This window comes from Thermobia domestica, chromosome 11 (genome assembly GCF_964235325.1).
Source record: "Thermobia domestica chromosome 11, izTheDome1.hap1.1, whole genome shotgun sequence".
Classification (NCBI taxonomy): Eukaryota; Metazoa; Arthropoda; class Insecta; order Zygentoma; family Lepismatidae; genus Thermobia; species Thermobia domestica.
In genome coordinates, this window is record NC_137464.1 from 243,832,739 (window position 1) to 243,850,073 (window position 17,335).

At 34.1% G+C, this 17,335-nt stretch overlaps 1 long non-coding RNA gene across 2 annotated transcripts in view; it reads right to left on the bottom strand.

Moving 5' to 3' along the window:
• Positions 1–230: 230 nt before the first annotated feature.
• LOC145664876 (uncharacterized) overlaps positions 231–17,335 on the bottom strand; it is an 87,365-nt gene continuing 70,260 nt past the window's right edge. The window contains exons 2-5 of one of the 2 annotated variants that reach the window (XR_014127535.1): positions 16,930–16,982; positions 16,704–16,757; positions 2,869–2,973; positions 231–588 (exon numbers count right to left, since the gene is read on the bottom strand). This is a non-coding gene — a long non-coding RNA (uncharacterized LOC145664876). The remainder of the gene's footprint in view (positions 589–2,868; positions 2,974–16,703; positions 16,758–16,929; positions 16,983–17,335) is intronic. The other variant, XR_014127536.1, reaches the window with a different exon arrangement.

The window sequence follows — 17,335 nt, forward strand, 5'->3', positions numbered from 1 at the left end:
AGCTATATATGATTTCCTTGATTGTTACAATTTCAGCAATATATGATTTCCTTGATTGTTACAGTTTCAGCAATATATGATTTCCTTGATTGTTACAGTTTCAGCAATGCATGATTTCCTTGATTGTTACAGTTTCAGCAATATATGATTTCCTTGATCAAACAGTAAGATAGTGTCTGATGAAGGCCATGTTATGTTACAGAAACGGTAACAGAAATTAGTAATAAATGTTTTTTTAATCAGAATTTATTCTTATTTAATACGCGTGTGCCTTATATATATTATGTAATGAGATCAGTCATTAAATAGTCTCAATTTTAATGCATTTGTTATATATATATTCCCTACATATTTTTATTAACTTTTATGTACTCATACAGATGTTATATATTTATCTTTTATACTATTGAATTTACATATATTGTTCAAGAATTAATTATTGTTAAAAGTAATAATGCATTTCTTGCAAATAAAAAAAAAAGTTTGAAAATGTAATATCGAATTAAAACGTAAGTAATAACTCATTTGATTTTCCTGTTGATATTATATTTTGTGGTAATTTTGTATTTCGAAGTACTGCCCATGTTCCTGTAAAGAGAAGTGATATTTATGAAATAAATTACTTTGTATTTATTTGAGATTTGTTCAGTTAGATATGCAGTGTCGTGCTCCTTGGAAAATGATGTCTCAGTTTGAATGAATTGTTTAAAATATTTGCAATACATTAGAGAAAAATAAATAAAACACACGAGAAAACAAGTTGAATCGACTTCATCTTTCTAAATTGAATTAGCGTAGGATTCGCAATGGGTATTGTTTACTGGTAATTACAAGTAAGTGGATGCAACCTTTCTTACACATAAGAGTATGAGTTATCATGCAGTATAAGTATGAAAAGAGAAACTCCTCAAAAAGTTTATACCAAAATATGTATATACAGAAATTGACATTTTTGATTCGAAAACGTTCTACATACCTAGTAATGGTACGTCAAGAAACTTGCTATACATCTTCATACCTATTACGTACATCAAGAAACTTGGCATACATTCTCATACCTATTAATCGTACGTCAATAAAACTTGGTATACATCATACTACTAATCGTACGTCTATGAAACTTCGTATACATCTTCATATCTACTAATCGTACGTCTATGAAACTTCGTATACATCCTCATACCTATTAATCGTACGTCAATAAAACTTGGCATACATCTTCATACTATTAATCGTACGTCTATGACACTTGGTATACATCTTCATACCTACTAATCGTATGTCAATGAAACTTGGCAAATAGTATATAAACCTAGGACAGATATTCTCAACCTTTTGGACTGACGTACCACGTTTGTAATGTAGAGAATATTAATGTACCCGTCGTCAAAGTTATTCTGGAAAATTCTGATTTCTTCGTCTCAGGAGCAAAGTTAAACCCCTGTTGTCTTGTTTTGTAACTAAATGCTTTTTTTTTTTAATGCAGATGTATATTGAATTATCTACTAAATGAATTGTTTATTAAAATATAAGAATTTTTAAATAACTTCGTTACGTGAACACATATTTCTGACTATGGCACTTGCAATTTTAAATAAATTTAGTCATAATAAAACAGTGAATGTAAAGAAAGAAATATTACGGAATTTGCATTCATTCTTCAGTGGGGAGGTTGTGCTTGTTAGCTGAACACAATTTCTTAGTGTCTGGTTTCAGTGATTTAACTTCAGTTTTAAGTTGCATTCAACATTCAACATAGTCATATACTTGCTTTTGATATAAATGAGAGAAGGTATCCAACTCACAAAGGTAAGTAGAGTAAACACCGATGGAAATTTTAGAACTTTCTCTAAGATCAGTGAATCTGAGATCAATATTCGTTTCTCCTTGCCAATTAAAAGTAATCAACCCCTTGAACGTTCGCTTAAGACTTCCTCACATGAAATCTCGATTAACTCTTTTTTTCTCAAAAGGAATTAGCGTCTCTGATAAAGTGTCTTGAATGCAAAACTGGTCCCAAATCCAAACTTTGAAGCAAAGACTTTCAGGAAAGTATTCTTTAAAATATGTTTAGAAATGTTCACTGCCAGTTCAGTAGGAGAAACATTTTAATTCTCGGTCACAAAATTATCTAACAATGGAGAGGAACTTGTGCTTCCAGTGTTGACTTCTTGAATAAGTGGCGAAATATAACACTTTTATTCAACAAAGACTCAGGCATGTTTCTTGGAGGTAAAGCCTTCTGATGGAAAAATGAAATCTTTGAGTTTTACATGCCACGGTTATGCCGGTTAGGCTAAAGGAGGCGGTGATAATGAGAAATGAATGAAATGGTGGAATGAAGAAAGTGGGAGAAAACGGGAGAACCCCGAGAAAACCCACGAGCACGGTGTTTGTCCACTACAAAGAGCCTTATGATGGATATTACAAGGCACAAATATTGCCTCTGCAGCTATTTCTTTAATTTTAGCGGTACTGCCAATGTGTTTCCAGTCACTGAACGTACTCCATCGGAACAAATACACAAATTTTTCCAAATTCTATGTTATTCGTGTTCGTAAATTGATATAATTTGGAAGTATTTAATTTGGAGTTATTCGAGAAGGTATTGATTTACAAAACAGGAACTCTTCTTTCACTGCTTCCCCATCTATAAATTTTATATATGTATGATGATGAGCCATGTTAGTGATGTCAGTAGTTTTATCCAACTGAACAGAAAAGTATTTACTAGTCCGAATTCTGTCAAGTAACTGCTCCGTAACATTTGAAGAACAATCTCAAATTCTTCGTGATATGGTGTCGTAGGACGGTGGAATCATTTCAAGATGTTTCCTGATTTGACTACTAACATTATTCTAATCATACCTGTAACTGTTGGTAGTATTAATGATTCTACGATCGTGTGAGGTTTTCCTGCCCTCGCTATTAAACTAATCTCGTAAGATACCTCCAGAGCCTTCAAGTTAAATCCTGAAAATGAGAATATATATATATTTCAAAGTGACGTTTGAGGCGGGAAGACTTCACTGAATGACGATGTGGAAAATTAAGAAAATAATCTGTGAAAAATTTTGACATTAGTTTTCGTACACACACTGCCTTTAAAAGAATGTCAACCAATAACGGTTTTGTACATTTTGGATTTTCTCCGAAATTTTCAGAAAATGTCTACAGAAATTTGTTCTTAAACTTCTGGAAAAATTACTTTTAAATTATAAATTGACTAGAACTCTTTCGTGTTTGAATCTTAATGATCCTGTAGAGTGTGATGTTGAGTGAATCGCATGAAGACTCTTTTAGTTGGAACTAGTTGGAAATAATTGGTTAGATGGCAATAGGCCAGATGAAGTTGTGAGACAGCTCAGGGAGTTTTGTTCGAATCTAAACTGTAAAACAATTATGAGTTAGTATTTTTGAACTGGTCAGTGCCTTTTGGCTAAAGAATTTGAATACTTTAGAGTAAAATGTTAAAATAGTATAGATTTTGTATCATAAAAATTCAAATCTAAAAAGAAAATATTTATGAATGCACAATATGTAGCAGGTAATTTAAAAGAAGGAACTTTGATAGCACTTAGATTTGTGTACGATTTAGTAGCTTCGGATGTCTTTAAAAAAAACTATACATAAGAAAATCCATTAAATTGTAACCAATTGGAGTTCGAGTCGCTGTTCGGGCGGCCATTTATTTGTAACCGCCCTGAATTTCGAGTCACTGTTCAGGCAGCCATTTACTTGTAACCACTCCGTGTAATCTGGTCGCTGTCCGTGGCTCTTGGTACTACCAATAAGTATCTTCCTGATACTTTAACTTACCTGGACAGGACGATGAAGGACCTCTCCAAGAAAACGTTACAAACTGTTTCCAAATCGCTCGTCGGTCTCAATAATGAGATGAGCATTAGGCGCCGAGAGGCTCGGGTGTCTCGTCTCGAAAACCTCATGGACGATCAGACGGTCATCCAGACCATAACGCACACAAACATCACTCATACAAACAACGAAAACACACTGGATTAAATGACACTATACTTATTTATTAGAGCACTATTATATAAAAAAAATAACGAAGAGAAATGAACACAACACTGAACACTGAGGATGTATAACAATTTTAGTCGCTGAAATCACGCTTTGCCCTTTTCGGGCAATATAGCCCTTTATATATATATATGATTATGATTCAGATATCACTACAAATGCTTCTCTCACACCATTGACACACTTGGGGGATAAGCACTGGGGAAAAGTTGTCTGGATCGTCCCACGATGAATCCAATTGCTGTGCCGACAATCCTGCGGCGTAAGGATGAATCTTCAGCAAATTGAAAAAAGTAGAATGCTGATGTGGAGGGCGCGTGTATAACTTACATGTACGCACAAGGTCTGCGGACCTGGGACTTCACTAGTTGGGGCTAGCCGTAATAAAACGTCCTTCACCGGCTAAATAACTTGTGCCCCTTAACAAAAGTCAGACTTGAAGCTCGACGCGATGTGCGTGGTTACGGCTTCCAGACCTGGAGTCAAACTCCCTGAGCATCAAAACTCAAGGTACGGGTTGCAATGATCAACTAAAAGGGTTGGCAGTTCATTTCAAAAATCACTCAGTTAACTCACCTGTATGCACATACAAACAGAATATGGAAAACAATTTATGTTAATTTTAGTCAACTGCCTATAATGCACTAGACACGGCGATAACACTGGCGTGAGAAAGTACAGATAACGAACTGCAAAAACTGTGAGGCTGGTGCCACTGGGACATCTGGTCAGCCCGTATTTCTCTAATCTATTATAATGTTTCCATAAGCGATTAAAGAAAGCACTTAATTCAGTTCCCAATAACTATAGAATATATACTGTGTATATAATGAGTGAGGGAGAAACACTGAAATGGTTCGTCACTAGCTGAAATGTTCTCAGCAAAAGCAATGTTTTAAATATATATATGAGAAAACGATGAAAGACTTCTTTGTCCAATTGTGTGGGAAAGAAGCAATTCCCACCAAAGAAAGAACTTATATGCGTTGCAGAATAAAGTATAAATCGAAAATAATGATCACTGTCTTTACGAAATATACAGAGTGTCCACAAAAAATCCTTCTATAACCTAGTGGCGGTTATAAAATGAAATACATATTATGCATGAAATACTAGTACTCGTTTTGCAGAAGCAACAAACAACGACGAGAGGAAGAGTAAGAAAAACTGAAGACAGGAAAATAAATATCATTCTGAACAAGCTTGAAGCTAAGAAGACTAAAATAGTGGAGGATACGCGCAATATTGATGAGGAAATAAAGCGTTTGGAAAATGAAATGAATTACATAATACTATAGCTTTTCGGTAAGTATGTCATTGTAACTTTTTACTTTCAATATGTAATGAAACTTTCGTCATATGACTAAAGTTACAGATTCAAGCTTCAAGGAAGATGTTAATTTCTTGTTTTGTGCAGGAAGTTTTATTAGGTAAGTCTTCTGGAATTCCGTAATAAAATATGTTGTATTTGTTTTTATATTATACATTGTTCTATACTTGATTGAGGAAAAATATATTACTTATATGTCATCGTAGTTACGTTTTCTTCGTCTTGTTTTACCATCAACGTAGGAAATTCTGGATGACTAATTACATATCAGTGTAAATTTTAAAAAACTTTCCGGAAAACCGGGAAAGCCAGGGAATTCTTTCCCGTAATTTTTGTCGCCACCTTGTGCAGTAGTCCAATTGAAAATTAATTACTGCCGGTATGCTCATATGCACACTCTTGTCTTAGCTGCACTTCGATGTACTGGAGCTAAGTTTTAGAACTAGGATGATATTTGGTATGGCCGATCTACGAGCAGAATCTATCGGAATTGTACGGAAACGAGATCAATATGGTCCGCATCCATCCATCCATCAAGAAAAAGCTTCGTTACAGACACTCCAAGGCCCTTCCTCTCACCAGGATATAAGGAGACTGCTGGAATACAAGCAGCAGCTTTCAACGAGAGACCTTTCAAGGCTCTAGACCAAGTTCAATAGACCTTTGTGGTTTTGGACTGCTGAAAAGGACTTTGGGCAAGAGAGACATGTGACAATTGTGAGTGGATTCTGGAAACCTGATACTAGATTGAAAAAAAAAAAAAAAAACACTCGTAGTTTTCCAATGGAGGCTTCTGCAATGGAAATTCTGTTGCCAGGCCATCGTACGGAACCAAGAAATATGGCCAACTCTGTTGTCAAGCACTGCTGCACGTGGCGCCATGGATTTTCGTAGCTGCTTAGTAAGACTATTTGGTCACATGTACGAGGAACAGCCTCTATATCTTATTTGTATCATTCTAGAACTTGCCTCTCCCCATAATCAATATGTTGTCTGTTTTGAGTGTATGTATTACTGCTTTGGTTGTGTACAGTTAATGTGATAGTTGAACCATCTCATTAAAATATAATCAGCATTATCTCAAGGATCGGAAACTAAGTATGTTAATGATGCTAGCAATGCTTTCTGTGCTATTTTGAAATGTAAATTAACAGCAAATTTGTCACTTATCAATAAATTCTCCCTAGGAAAACTAAATATTCTTCCAACGTATCGGAACAAGCTAGTTCAGGCATGTAGCCAGGATTTCGTAATGAAAGGGTTCGTGACAATAAATACTGTGGTTATCACACCAGGTGCTCGATCATTCTAAACTATTTTACTGGCAACATATATTGGTTCGTTTAGCTAATATTTCGTAATGGGGGAGGCGTGACATGAAATACTGTGGTTATCACACCAGGGGCTTGGTCATTCTAAACTATTTTACTGGCAACATGGATTGGTTCGTTTAGCCAAGATTTCGTAATGGGGGAGGGAGACGTGACATGAAATACTGTGGTTATCACACCAGGGGCTCGATCGATCTAAACTATTTTACTGACAACATGGATTGGTTCGTTTAGCCAGCATTTCGTAAGAAGGAGGGGAGTTACATGAAATACTGTGGTTATCACACCAGGGGCTTCGTCAATCTAAATTATTTTACTGGCAACATATATTGGTTTGTTAGAACAATAAAATGAGGATAAGTTAGTAAGTATTTTAATAACAAATTATGAATCAACATCTTGAATAAAAGAAGATTATATATATATATATATAAAGATTTTACAATATCTATGTTCCTTCCTCTGTTTATTCCCTTCATTATGATCTGAACTATTAAAATAGGTACATATCCAATATCCAATAATGTCTTGTAAAATATTTTACAATATCTGCGTTCCTGTCTCTGTTGAATCAAATGTTAACAGAACTTTCTTTCCACATAACTTTTTGTTTATTATTCCGTCAACTACTGTCTGTTCCCAATGGTAAGTTAAAGGAGCAGTAGAAAACTGTTTCTGAAATAACATGTTTGATGCTGCAGAGAAGAGATGACGCAAAATTTATTTTTTATTTTTAGCTTTTTATTTTAACCCTGATTCTTCTTTTTCTCCTTTCTTTTTGTTTCATCCTTCCTTAATTTTTCATTTCTTGTTTCGAAGGAGGGTCCGGAACTCCTTCCCTAGGCTACGTGCCTGGCTAGTTCTGTCTCCAGTGGTAAGATAACAAGGGTAAAAGTGAATGAGAGAAAAATAGTATGGAAAAAGGAATACATACAACAGCATGAATAAATGTAACGTAAGAGGTGGACGCTAAAAATCGCGAGCAGAGCACAGTGCGAAAAAATGAGCTAAGTTGAAGGAAGCGCGATATCTATGTTACGTCACTATTGCCAGATCCAAAATATACATCAAAAAGGTAGGTAACCAGAATTTATCAATGTTGCCAAAATCCAGATTTAAAGCCGGTTTATATTTATGAATAAAGAAAGATTCATTAATCTCCCGTTGTTTTCTCGTTTCTGCTGAACATACCACGTTAACCTGTTTCATATTGTGTGTATGTTGTTTTAAGTGAAGCCACAATCCCGACATGCTCTCTTCTTGTGATTTTTTTGATTGTCTAATGTGTTCTTTAATTCTGCTGTTAATATTGCGTTTCGTTTGACCTGTATGAAAAGCCACATTCATATTGAGCACGATAAATACCTAAGCTATTTAGTGGATCAACAAAATAACTTTTTTTAGTTATTTAAATTTAAAGTTCCCCGAGATGACAAACAAATTATGAAATAATCGTCGCTTATAGAAATGAATTGATGCATATTTAAACATTAATGTTGGGAGTCAACTTCAGAAAGTGTGATGATAATAATTGAACAGTTTCGATGGATTCTTCTATCTTCTTCACTGATTAATCAGAGCCTCAACTGTCAATTCGCCGACAGCAAAGTAACTAGGCTAGTTGCCGCCCTGGTCAAGAACTCGCCTTAGCGTCCCCTTGACCAATCAAACCAAAACGCTGCCCCAAATATTTGCCCAATCATGCGCCCGGCTCCACCTCAGTTACGTCACTGTCCACCGGTAAAGATTCATGAAGTTAGTATCATGAGATATTAGAACAATCAACTGCTGAAAAGGATAGGAGACCTATCGAAACCGGTCAGTAATTTAGCACCAGGACGCTTTCTGAGGCAAGTCCAATAGCTCTACAATATCCATTATTGGCATTTAAAGAAAAAAGATGATGACGAGACGTATACTTATCGTTAAATATCATAGAGTTGAAGAAAATGATATGGATGAGTGTAAGTCATCACGAGAAACCAATATTTTTGTAAACCTAAAAATTGACAGTTACGATAACTAAGAATGCCACCTATATTAAGATGAAATTCATATTGCAGTATACTCTCATCAAGCCCTTTATTATGAAGCCATAATGACAGTACACTGCATAGTCGATGAAATATAGCCAAACTTCTAAACTTTAATTTTTTTAAACTGTAGAACTGCTCAAAGATAGGGCATATTAATCGATAGAACATATCGAGCTGAACATGAGATGCTTCAAGGTTTCATGCGTAGTTTTCGAGGGAAAAAAAATAATTTTTATGGCGCTAAAATCTATGTCGTTCGTTGGCAATAATGATTGATAGTACGTACACAGTCCTAACAGTGACGCACACCACTTGTAATATAAAATTATGAAATACTTACAGTATACGCATTCTACAAACATCCTCTAAAAGTCTCAAAAATGTATATTTCAGATTTACTGTTCGATTCCCGGCGGGAGCTCATGTGGTTCGGATTCCACGTTAATCAGTAGGTCCACGTCTCATATAGCCTCGCTGCTGAAAGGGGCGCTAAACTGAAATTCAACTCAACTCAACTCAGATTTACTGTTCAAACTCAAAAGTTATCTAGAACTGAGTCCAGCTCGTACAAGTCCTAGAAATGTGTATTTCAGATTTATTCCCCAAGCCCAAAATTATCTAGAACTGAGTTTAGCCAGTTCAAATCCTAGAAATATATACTTCAGATTTACTGCCCAAGCTTAAAGTTACCTAGAACTGAGTCCAGCCCGTACAAGTCCTAGAAATGTATATTTCAGATTACTTACCAAACCCAAAGTTATCTAGAAATGAGTCCAGCCCGTAAAAGTCCTAAATGTATATTTCAGATTTACTGCCTAAGCTCAAAGTTTATTTGGAACTGAGTCCAGCTCGTAATTTAAAATTATCGAGGTCTGAATCCAGCCCGCGAGCTAAAAATGTAACTTTTCTTGCAAGACATATTTTGGTATAATCGTCAAGTTACGTAGAACTATACAAAAATATAAATCAAATTTACAAACACGAGTCTATTGTTTACTATATGCCCGGAGCAACTGGCACGGTCTAATGTTTACGTCATTAAGCTGGCCATTGCAAGACCTGTCTGTCGTTTAAGGTTGTTGGCAATGGAATCAAAAAGAACCTCCGAAATTTTGAGAATGGAGCATCAATGTAACCATGTCTTATGAAAAAGAATGAACCCCTTGTACTCAACCATTTAACGTGATAAAATCCCGTCAAAGAGGGTAAATTAGATTTTAAAAAACTCCGAAATTTACATTTTTGGCAATTTTAACCCATAAAAGAGGACAAGATGAACGAATCACATCTTGGTCCTATACTACCATACCAAAATTTTTAAATTTGACAATTTGCGAAATTTAATGTGGGTTCCATGCACATCTAAAATATAGGGCTAGGCCAAGGTAGTCCTGCCAAAAATTTAGAGGGGTGCTTCTATGTACCCCTAGGTCAAAAGACCCTACCTCTTGACCCTGTGGCAGAGACCGCCAAAAATTTTTGTTGACTAATCATCTCTAACCCCTCCAATACAACTTTAACAGTGTTTTGGGGCCAGAATGGTGAATGTCAAATTTCGTTCCGTTCACCACAAAATGAATCCGGCGTGTATCAACCGACATCATGTTCGGATGAGCTCCACAAGAACACCGTGGAAGCGGGCCTTCGGAAAAGTGTTCGTGCCATTGCGGATGAGTTAGGCACACACTATATCAGTAGCGATTATCTCATGTATGTAAGGTAAGCATTGCATACCAAAGATAAAACCCACACATAATATTATTTTTTTTATTATTCCAATCGATTTCCAAAGTCGCTCTTTTATTTTCCTTCCTTGACAATGAAAATTAATAGAGTTCCTCATACTGTCACTAGACAGCAGCATAATAGCATAGGCTTGTTCTCCAGCGTCATTCTTTGGTACTGTTTGAGAATCAGGAAGCAATTCTTGTCATTGCTTACCCTGTCGAAAGTTAAAACAGAAAAACTGCGAAACAGTGTCTGGATTACTGGGTACTGGGTTAGAAACAGATTTTATCATAAATTTCTTTGGTTCGGTGTACGAATCCCTCATGCCGTAAACGTCGGTGGAGCACCGATGGACCACTAGTGACCTCTCGCCAAAAATTGGCGGCTCTGCAGCGATGATCCGCTGTGGCCCCACTTCCGTTTTGAAAATTATACCACCAGTAGCAGAGACGCGATGAAACGCCAATGAATCAAAAAAATACTTCCCCAAAAATATTAAATTGCCTATATGCGTGATTTCTTTACATTAAGGTGAGTTTAAACGCATTAAAAAAAAAGTACCCCGGGGTGGGCGCGAACCACCAAACTTATAATCACTAGGTGCGTGTTCTTCAGACTTCGCCATGAAGACGATGTAGAAACCCTGGTTTGTAGAGGGATAAATCGTTGAGGTGTTTTTAATTTGGCCAATCAGAGTGTTCCTTTAACCGTGTATATTCGACAATAACCGTTTGAAATAAGATAAAATGTGTTCAGATAAATCGCCCTATAATTTTATGACAAAATGACGCGCGTCTATTTACTTTGTAATGCGCCGCTAATCTATACCTACACCTCAGCGCATTACTTAGTATTTGGACAAGGGGAAATTTGACACTGGTCTGTATCTTCAGATACTAAAATTAAAATATACATAAAATTAATATTTTTTTCGAATCGATAATAATCAATAAGAAAAAAATAGTTGATGAATTCAAGAAGATTGAAGATTAATTAAAACATCTCCTTTAAGAATAGCTGTCCAGAATTAAATATATCTTTTGAAGGTAAAAATATGTTTGATGTTAATTATTTATTTGTGTCAGGAGATATGAAAGAAATAAAAATGTATTTATTTTAAAGTTTAGGTCAGAGAGACTTTTCTCTCCCTGAACCGTTTCTTCCACCGATCAATAACAATGATAATCTAAATATTAGAATATAAAGTAAATTTTATATGTTACAAAATTTTATGTCTGCGAATATATCCATGAAATCCAATACTACAGAAATCCAATATATTTAATAACGAAGTGAAATGAATCTGATTTTATAGAATGTACATCGTGGCAAGAAACATTGTTTGGATATTATTTCTGGAACAAGTTTATTTTAATGGTTCCAAACTACGTACGTTTGTATGATCTTGAATATGACGGATGAAGCCTCGCGTCTCCGTATAAGTTATTTTCTTATAATTAATTATAGTAATATCGTGTTTGTAATCAACGAACCTGCAGATAAAGAAAATAATTTTAATAGTATGTTTAAAACAAAAAAAAATAAAGAAGGAAGGAAGAAAGGAGAATAGAATGAAGAAATAATAATGATAATATATATATATATATATATATATATATATATATATATATATATATATATATATATATATATATATATATATATATATACAGTGAAACCTCCCTTAACGGACACCTCTATAATACGGACAGTTTTTTGTCCCGGCAAATTTATATGTTGTCTTATGGAACAAAACCCTCCCTTTAACGGACACTCTCAGATACGGACGCGGACAGTCCTTTCCCCCCCAAACTTTCAATAACCTCTTCATAACGGACAGGAATTATTCTCGGTTCCGCAATATATTACAGTAGACAGAAAAATCTGTTCCCCACAAGTGTATCTATCATGAGTCTAGACCTGGTGAACCATCAAACAGAACAGCTTCAAGCTGAACTTGAAATTCTTCTTTGTTTATGCCCGCAATAAACTGCTTTCTGATGGAAATCCTAGAAAACCTTCAATAAGTAATAACACTCATGCAGGTCAGTCGTAAGGCCAAGAATTCTACGCGAAAGATCTTCCCTTCCCTAACAAATTTAGCCCTTTTTCATCTGGACCTTGCATCTTTCCCGACAGTTTCTTAAATAACAAAATAATGTTTGTTTTACAATAACATTTCCTCTCTTACTTTTTTTTTTTTTTTTTTTTTTTTTTTTTTTTTTTTTTTTAAAGTAACATTTTCCTTTTACTTATGATACTGGAACAAGTCTGGGTTTAGGGGTTTCCCGGCTCTCTTTTCACTTTCTTTAAGAGGATATTCTTTGTGATTGGGACTGGGTCAATAAACATATGCACTTCCAATAACTTGCCTTTTCATCCAAAGAACGAATATATTAACACATTCCCCAGTAATAATATTATTTAACAGAATTATATTTCTCCTTCATCCCTCCCACTAATTCAAATGCGTACTAAATAGAATATTTTCATATTGAATTTTACGTATCTACGCTCATAATAATGCATTTACTGTATATTACTGCATACAATTACCATTGTGATAAATTAAATTTCTGTAACCTCTGTGTAACGGACACCTCTCAATAGCGGACAAAAATTCATGTCCCATTGGTGTCCGTTATTCAGAGGTTTCACTGTATATATATATATATATATATATATATATATATATATATATATATATATATATATATATATATATATATATATATATATATATATATATTGAATGAATAATGTATTAATTAATTGATGCAGGGAAGGTTGAATCATAATAATTACGTTATTAAGGATATGACTCTAGAAAGGACGCGATGTGCAGAATCCTGTCAAAATCAGAAGACACAAGGATCATTAAGATATATGTATATATTTATGAAATATTTATAAATCAAGTTTACAATAATCCTAGTGCAAGTTTTATTTCAAATATTAAGAAAATTTAGTATAACATATCCATTTTCTCAGTTTCGCCGAGCTACGCTGTTTTCATTCCCAGATGTTATTTCACATGTTATCCATGAACTTGTTTAATCTATGTATCCTTCAGGTATTTTCCCGTAACACAAGCTAAATGGGATGGCGACCGCTGCGTGATGGGCCAACGCTTCAGACGTTTCCAACGTCTGTCAACATGTAAATGTTCTTCAACACAAGCTATTGTTGTAGTATAATAATAATAAAGGAATTCCGCATAACAACAAATCACATCGATGTAAATATAATATAATATATATACCACAACAAGTAGCGAAACAATAACAAAGTATAGGATAGAGCTAACTCAAGAGAGGGTTGATTTCTTTTGTCCTGTACAAAAATGGCGAACCCAGTCTACAGGATTTTAATGTGATTACAACGTTGTGGGAAAGGAACAATGTGAAACTAACCTGTAGAAGTTTTGTGAATATTTTATTATGAAAAAAATAATAAAAGGTGGTAGATAGAAAGCGGGGAAGAAGATGAGGCTCTTCCGAACTATAATTAAAGAAGAATAAAATAAATATGGAGGAGGAAATCAGAGAAATAAAAGATGTTATTAAAAGTAAAGAGAGGAAAAAGGAAAGGATAAGAATAGAGAATACAGATGAAAAGAAAAAAGAGAAGAAAATAGCAAAAAGTAAAATAGAAAATGTAAAAGATAAAGAAAACAGAAAATATAGGCACATAGAAGAAAGGAACGAAACAAGAGAGAATAAAATAGTGAAAGATGTAACAAAACATGTAACGGAAAAGAAGAAATCAAAGAAAAGTAAAAGTGATGCAGATGATACGAAAAAGGAGAGAAAACATAAAAGTGAAAATAAGGAAGAAACAAGAGAAAAGAAGAAAAGAAGACACGAAGATCACAGTAGAAGTAAACCGAAGGTGAAAGGCAATGGAAACCACAGACACAGACAGAAAGAAAAAAAGAAAAGTATAGAAGAGAAATGCCATGAGATAAAAAAGAAAAGACTAGAGATGGTAGATGTAATGCACAAACAAAAGAAGCCGATCTTAGTACCGTAAAGATGATGTGTTGTCTTGCTGAACAGAGCACGCAAGTTCATACAGATATAAAAATGTATATGGATCAAGCATTTTCACGACTTGCATCTCAGTTGCAAACGAAAGTGGATAATATCTTAGATGACTTTAAGAACCATTTAAGGAAGGAAATTGCTGAGCTTGATCGTACTGAAATACAAACACAAGTCGTAGATAAAGTGGAACAACAAAGTAAAAATCAGATGGAAGCGCTTGAGTGTCAGGAAGGATATATTGAAAATAGCAAAACTAGGGAGGATACCAAACTAGTTAATGATTTGTTAGGAGATGATTCGGAGACTCCAGTAGCAAACCAATGTGTTGGAAAGGAAGAAAGGGAATGTGGAGAAAATATATGTGTCATGCCATTAGAAGAAGAACAAGTTTGCAGTGTAAACATTCAAAAGAGTTTAAGAGAAGAGAAAGGCGAAAGTACTGGAAAATATAAATTAGAATATTATCATCACAACTACGGAAAATCCCTAAAGCTAAGTAATCATATAAAAAAAAATTATTGCTCGGTATGTCATCGAAAGAGAAATGGTAGACATCAATGTATGAGGAGAAGAAATGAGAGGAAAACCGAGAAGAAAAGGAAAAGGTTAATATATGGTAAGCGAATAGAAGAGTACCGAGTTAAAGCGCAAGAAGAACGTGAAAGGAAACTGGTCAGTCAGTGTAAAGGTGACGTAAGTCAGAGTAAGAAGTGTCTTTTAGAGGAAATCGAAGGTATGAGTAACCCATCTGTGCAATGTGCAATCCGTGCAGTCGAAAGAAAAATGAAGTGGAAAAACACAGAAATGGAAGGATTCGAAATAAAAATGAAGAAATAAAGAAATCAGGATTCGGAATCCAGGATAGAGAAACAAGACGAAACGCAAAGAAAGAAATTCGAAGTTGGAAATGGAGGGAAAAAAAAGATGAAGTTAAGAAATAAAGAACAAAGTAAAGAAAAAAAGAGAAGGATTCACTTAGGAAGAAAGAAAATGAGAAGGAGAAAGTTGAGAACAAACTGGAAGCATGAAAGACATAAAAAGGAAGGAGAAATAAAAATCAAAACAGGACACAGCAACAGAGATATCAGTAAACCATGGCGATTGGAAAGGTTGTCTGAGTTTGTATTTGATACCGGTTGAATGATTCGGAAAGAACTTTACAAATTTTGAAGTTATGTTGTGTTTGACAAGTTAATATTATTTCATTATTGATATGTTGATGTTTAATTTTTGTAGTTATTATCTTATAATCGATGTTGGTAGTTCTACAAACTGTTATCGTTTATATCGAAAAGGAAACTATTCAGAAATTTGCAATTGTGAATGTTAATTAACTGCAAGCCAAGCAAACTAGGTAACTTTAAAGTGTAATTTAAAATTAAATAGTCGTATGTACAACGGATTAGTCGAAAAGGTTTACGAACTTCTAAATTTTATTCAGAAGAAGACAAATGTGAATATTGAATTTTAGAAAATTTTATCCAACGACAAAATTTTTTTCAGACAAAGGGGAGTCTGTAATGCGCCGCTATTCTTAACCTTCGCCGTCACATTAGCGCCGCTATTCTTAACCTTCGCCGTCGCATTACATATTGAGAAGTGTGGTGATAAGCTTTCCGGTCTGTAACATATGATCTAAATTTAAAGTATGAAAATTTTTTCGAAGCGAAATATAAATAAATGAAAAAGATAGGTTGTTGATTTTAAAAGTGTCGATTTGATGTTGATATTTGTAGTAAGTCCAGAATATAAGCTACTTTATTTAAAGATAACCGTAACAGGTAATATGTATATATTATTTAATTGTTATTTTGTGGAAGAAATGTGGCAATACACTATGAAATTCTAACTGAAAACTTAGGTCGGGAGAGACTTTCTTCCTCTCCCAATATTCTCTGCCTCCATAAATATGGAATTTGAAATATAAAATATACAGATATAATCAGACTGTTCAAAATTTCATGTGTATATCAAACTCTACAATTTTGGATCATAGATATGATAAATATACATTATGACGACAATAAAGTTACGGAAAATTAAAGTGGACGTTACAATCGGGAAATTACAGTTGGAAGTTATCAATTCAGTAATAAATTGAAGAAATACATTTAATAATTTCATTAAAAAATAAAACCACTGTCTTCTAAGCTAATTAAAATACATATAAGGTTCATTATCCACATACATTGTTTTGTTTCTGGAGATGCTCATTTACCAAATATAGTGGGAGTCGACTGACCTGGAAAATAAAATAAATAAAATATTAGTTAATGTAAATGGGTGAAATATATATATATAGATTAAATGATATATACATATATATAAAGAGTGAAAATAGAGTAATGTGAATATAAATGAGAAATATAAAATATGGTTATAATTGATGAAAGTATAGGAAGTCGTATACTTACCACGTGTGTAACGAGATCTTCAAAGGACACGTCGTGCGAAATTTAGGCTGAACCTGAAAGAAGAAATATAGAAAATAAATAAATAATGGATTTGTTAATAAATGAAGTTATGTTATAATTGATACTTACCGTAAACTGTAAATTATACATTTCCTTGATATGTTACCTCACAACACACGAAGAATCGTGTTTCTTCTGATTGATCTATATTTCCTACTTTATAGAAATAGTGGGTGGCGACTCCGATGCGCAGGGCCAAGACATTAACTAACATCTCAATTAGAATAATATTGTTTAAGAGGACTACGCTTTTTCTTTTCTATCGACAGTTTCAACTATAAATACTTTTAAGAATTTTCTGTGTACAAACGGGAAGAAAACAATAATCATACCATAAACTTTGAAG